At 32.1% G+C, this 5579-nt stretch overlaps 1 long non-coding RNA gene across 6 annotated transcripts; it reads left to right on the top strand.

Moving 5' to 3' along the window:
• The first annotated feature begins 1847 nt into the window (after positions 1 to 1847).
• On the top strand, positions 1848 to 5349 carry LOC110878244. 6 transcript variants are annotated; one of them, XR_002557740.2, is made up of 6 exons: positions 1849 to 2157; positions 2222 to 2295; positions 2823 to 3446; positions 4009 to 4124; positions 4214 to 4429; positions 4986 to 5349. It is a non-coding gene; the product is annotated as an uncharacterized LOC110878244 (long non-coding RNA). The 6 variants fall into 6 exon arrangements; XR_004866998.1 differs by having other exon boundaries at positions 1850 to 2295; positions 4986 to 5081; positions 5135 to 5349; XR_002557738.2 differs by having other exon boundaries at positions 1850 to 2295; positions 4986 to 5097; positions 5135 to 5349.
• Positions 5350 to 5579: the final 230 nt, after the last annotated feature.

The raw sequence follows: 5579 nt of genomic DNA, 5'->3' as shown, positions 1-5579 counted from the left end.
GTACAAATTGCTCAAAACAACATAACACTAAATGTGACAATATAGATTAAATCATTTTATTAAATTCTAAAGGATAATACAAAGTTTCAAACAATCAAATATAAATTCAAACAATAGATTATTTCTAGAATGAGTTTCTAAGCCATCCTAGCTTGTTTTCTTGTATCTTGATCAATCAACCTGCAATATGTATTAAAATAAAGTCAACAAAAGCATGTTGGCGAGTATACAAGTTTTCATACATAGCATAATACGTGTTTAAAATGTTTGCTCATATCCAAATGTGAAATACAATATCATGTTAACAGTATACTCGAAACGATGTTACTCTACGTGTCCAAACCAAAGTTTAACGCAATTAAAGTGTCCAACCCAAAGTCTACAGGGTGGTTTTAACATAGTTTGACCTAACAATACCTGCTCATAGAACAGGAGGGGCGTTTCTCAACCTATAGCGCTACCATTGTTAGGGGAGGCTTGCAAAGTTAATGAACACATAGTCATGAGTGTTTACAATAGCATAACATGTCCAACATGATTAAAATGTATCACATAGAGTAAGGATAGAGTGTGCATAAAATGTTTAACGTGATTGTGATGTTTGATATAGAATACATATTGCACCCAAAAAGTGTAAAGCGAAAATGGGTCATGTATACTCACCTTAGGTTGCGTTGCGTATTTCTTGGAAAGATAAAGGATCAGGGATTTTCCAAAGAGGATGTGCACAAGAGAATTACCCTATTAATTTTGAGGTTTGTTAATTATTGGGAATTGAGAGATTATTTAATTAACAAGGCAAAATAATATTTCTAAAACAATAATCATATGTTTCACATTTTTATATTTAATAAAATAGATGACAATAAGTAAATATGTAATACTGATTTTTACCAAGTATTATAGATATCGTTTACTAAAATGTTGTATTAAATAAATAATAATAATTTCTGATATATAAATAGAAATATTATAGATTAATAATCTTGAATAATATTTCTAATTATATATATATATAAAATAACAATTCTATTTTAAATAATTAATAAGTCTATTTATAAAAATTCTGATTATTATTTTAAAGTAATATTTCTGTCTTAAAATCTGAAAATAGATAATATATATATTCTGAAATTTATAATTAAATAATATTTCAGATTTAAAATATAAAAATAAATTCTGATTTAAATAGTAATAATAGTATTTATATTAATGATTAATATTTCTGTAAATAAAACAGAAATAAAATTCGGATTTAAATAATACTTCTGAAATATAATTTCTGATTTAAATAAAAATAAATCCTGAATATTATTTGAAATAATAATTCTGATTTAAATTCTGATTTAAAATAAATCTAATTTCTGGAATTTATAAATAAATCTGATTTAATAAATAATGTTTCAGATTTAAAATATAATAATTATTCTGATCTAAATAATATAAATTCTGATTTAATTAATATTCCTGATTATTATATATATATATATAAAATTCTGATTAAAAATAAAATATAATTTCTGTTTAAAATAAAAATTCTGATTTTAAACAATATATTAAATCTGAAATAAAAATTCTGAATATATTAAATCTGTTTTAATAATACTGATTATATCTGGATTATAATATTAATAATAATAATAATATTAATAATAATAATTAAACTATATTAAAAATAAAACCTTATGAACAGTGTTTTTAGTCCACATAGCATATCCTCATTGGCTCCCCTTTTCCCTTCTGCCCCTTTACTCTTATTGTATAGATAGAAATATTGTTCAAGATTTGCCGGATTAGAGTGTTTGGTAAATTGGTTCAGTGTTTGTTTGAATTCCATTTCATCTCATGTTCGAACCATGCCCCCATCTATTTTTTTGGCCCGGCTTTAGCGACACACGTGTCGTTTGCCCCACTCCCACATTTTTTTCCATGACGTGTTCTGTTCCTGTAAAACCTTCTGCCACACATCAAAATCCACCGCCCCTTCTCACTTCTCCTTTTTCTTCTGATTTTCCACAGACAATGACACTTGATCTTTGACCGGTGGTTTTGTTATGATGCTCGCAGCAACATAAATGATGGTTTCGCAGCGGCGATGACAACGACGGGAAGCATCGATGGCGGTTTTGGGGCACCGTCTACGGCGGCGGCGCAAAGGTGCAACTTTTGCAGATGACTTTTTTTGTATAAAGTGATATATCGATGTAGATGGTTGTTGCAGGTCTAGAAAGGCATCGTGATTATGTTATATTGTGAAAAACCTAGGGTTACATTATCATTTTGAGCTGCATAAAGGTGAGTACTTTTCAGTTTTTCATCGGTTTCTTGGAACTTTTTCACTTGGGTCTGATAGATTTATGATTTTGTTTGATTTTGGGTACTTCAAGTTTGTTGCAAAGTTTGAGTCTTGATTATGCTATATTTGAATAACATAAGGTTATAGAACAATAAAAGTGCTTGATTGTTTCAAACTGCCTGTTTAAAATTCTGTCTTAATCACAAACAATCTTTTTGCAGATGATATGTTATTTGCAATCGAGCATGCTTGATTACATGTGTTTATTAAAAAGAAACTAAAAGCCCTAATTTGTATGCACTCTTTTAAGGAAATTTTGGTATTAGATTTGTTAAATGTGGATTGGGCTTCTTAGGAAAAAAAAAACTTCTAATTTGTATGCATTTTGTTTATTAATTTTGTTCCAAATAAAATTTCTGAGTTTTTTTGTTTGTTTAACATGAGTTTTATTGTTGCTATGTCGCTGATTGGGTTAACCTTTTAGCGGATTTTGGTTTGTTGGTTTCAATTGAGGTGTTAATTGTAGGTTTTGGGTGATATTTATTCTATTTCCTCGATGTGAATTGAAGTTATAATTTCATTAAGGATTTGGAGAGTCAGCCGGCGCCTCGGGTGATAGCAGCTTTCAATAGTGATTCCGGTAACGATAGAATTTCTACAGAAAGGGTGTGGGTTCGAGTCCTCTTTTGGCTTTTTTTATCCCGTATTTATTTGTGCGACACGTGTTACGATGAGAGAGAGAGAGGGCGGCACCGGCCGTTTTCCGGCATCCGGTAGCCCAGGCGCCACCTCCGGCGATGGCGGTTAGGGTTCCTTCAAAGTTTCGGTGAACCCTTTTCACTTTGGTTCATCTGAGGAGTCACCAACGGTTAAGTATTTAATTCCAATATTTGTACTCTCTCTATTGGACTTTTGTAGCTTTGTTTTTTTTTTTTCTTTGATTACAGGTGAGAGTGGAATCGAGATGATTAACAGGTTCGACGCGTCCAAGTTTCCGACCCGGTTTGGTGGGCAGATACGTGGGTTTAAGGCTAATGGGTGTATTGATGCTAAGAATGACTGGAGACGTGATGATTGTTTGAGATATTGCATTGTTGCTGGTAAAAAAGCCCTTGAAGATGCTGATCTTGCTGCTGATAAACACTCCAAGGTTTGCTTTCTTTAATATAATTTTTAAAGGATTTTTTTGTTTGTCATCTTTGGTTCCGGTTGACAATAATTGGTGTTTAAGGTTTGTGTAAATTGGCTACTATATTGTTACTGTTATGTTATTATATAGGATTAGGATGGAAGTGAAATTACCTAACTATGTTACCTTTTAGCAAATGATTATTTGATTGTTTAAATGGCGTGTGCTCAAGTGAAAATAGATAACGAATTTGAAGCATACATGATCCATGTGCCTTTGGTAGCAGAGTTTGTGATGCACATAGTCATGCAATAAGGATCATGTGCGAAGTGCAGTAAATTATTTTGTTTGAAAGCAATTTTGAAGTGAATGATGGTTTCTGTAGGCTAGGGATTCGATTCCACGTTTTCAACTGGATTATCTAGGGTTTGAATTGGCAAATTTGAATCTGCTTCTTTGCTTGATTGTGGTTTAAATAGTCAGTTTAGGGTTTGAATCTGCCTAAGATCATCTTTGAAGCTTTATGAGTTACAGTGAAGCTTCTTTATATATTTAAGAAAAAAATCTTCTTTATATTGTTTAGGGCCTCATCAAACTAGATCCAGTAGAGGTTAAGATGGAGTATATAAACTTCAAGAAGTTTGATTTTGTTGAGGGCTATTCAAATCATCCCTATTTAAAATCGAAATCATCATGGTGGTAGGCAAGCTTGGTTTCAACTTTATTTTTATTTTATTTTATTTTTAAATTCTCAATTTCTAATGATTTTTTCTTTATGAAAAATGCAGCCACCAAAAAACTTGGCTAAAGAAATTCAGAGGAATGGAGGATTCTTGCGAGGGAAGATGATGTAGTGGTGTGGCCAAACTCCAGTAGCGGCGCAACATGAACAGGCCATACCAAGGGTTCCCGGGTTATCTGGCTGACTTCTGGTCAACTCAACACATTTCATTCGAAACTATTATTACCGGCCTGCTTACTGCTCTGCTTAATTAAGCACCACGGTATGTTTTACTACATTACTAATAAAGGTACAAAAAGTACACTTTTTCTTAAATAAGCTTATGATGGGTCTTAATTAGATGATAAAGGTCATGTTTTCACTTTTAGGGATAACTTTTTAGCACTCACTGGTAGGAGAGGTCTTGAAACAACGTCATGTACAATTGAAGAAAATGATTTGTAGAGTTTCTTTTATTTATTTTGAATCATATACACTAGATTTGTCCGCTTTGTCAGACGCCTTTTATCTCCAGTGAAGTAATAAACCTACACTATACTACAAAGTTTTGTGCTTCATTACAACAAGTAGATGGGATATTTGAAATAAAGACAAAGTTCATACAGGGATTCCCTGTTTTTGGTTCTGATGGAACTGTTTGAAAGCAATGTAATAATATATAGTAAAGTAACCATTATAAGCTTTAAAAAGGTCCTTTTTTATATATCCTAAAAATTAACTTCTTTTATCTCATCATATCAATCTTTTAATCATCTCCCCATTAAATACTTCCTTTCTCAAAACGCATTTTGACCAATTTGGATAACGGGTCAAAACAGGTTCGGATTTTGGCAGCTCCAGTGGGCATCGAATACCTAATGTGTTCAGGCCTTCATCAAAGCTCAAAGCTGGTCAACGTGACTATTTGGAAGTCGGTGAGTATTTGGGAAGGTAGTTTTATACTTAGGCATCTTATATTTTGCTATAGGCTATGAAAACGATCAAGATAAAGATGGCAAAAAGAGAAGAGACACATCCAAGTTCTATGATGAAGATTGTGTAGAGTCGCCACTTGGTTAACGTATTGATTGATGTAGCAGAGTTTCTTTTAATTGTTCTTAATAGGTAAATTAAGTAGGATTTCGTTTAATTGTTCTTAAAAGGTAAATTAAGATGCCTCACGTTGGGTTCGTTGGATTTCCTTTTGATTGTTCATAATTTGTAAGCTCCCCGCCGCAACGCGGCGGGAGAAAAACCTAGTAATATTAATAATAATAATACTAATAATAATAATAACATTAATAATAATAATAATAATAATAATAATAATATAACAGTTTATATATATAAAAAAAAAGAAAAGAAAGAAAGGACTGAAAGCCGGGAGAAAACGGGGGTGGTTACCGGCAGTTGCGGCCCGGCGGTGGCTGGTG

This window comes from Helianthus annuus, chromosome 9 (genome assembly GCF_002127325.2).
Source record: "Helianthus annuus cultivar XRQ/B chromosome 9, HanXRQr2.0-SUNRISE, whole genome shotgun sequence".
Classification (NCBI taxonomy): Eukaryota; Viridiplantae; Streptophyta; class Magnoliopsida; order Asterales; family Asteraceae; genus Helianthus; species Helianthus annuus.
Note: the sequence above shows the minus strand (reverse complement) of the source record. Positions and strands in the feature narration are given on the sequence as shown.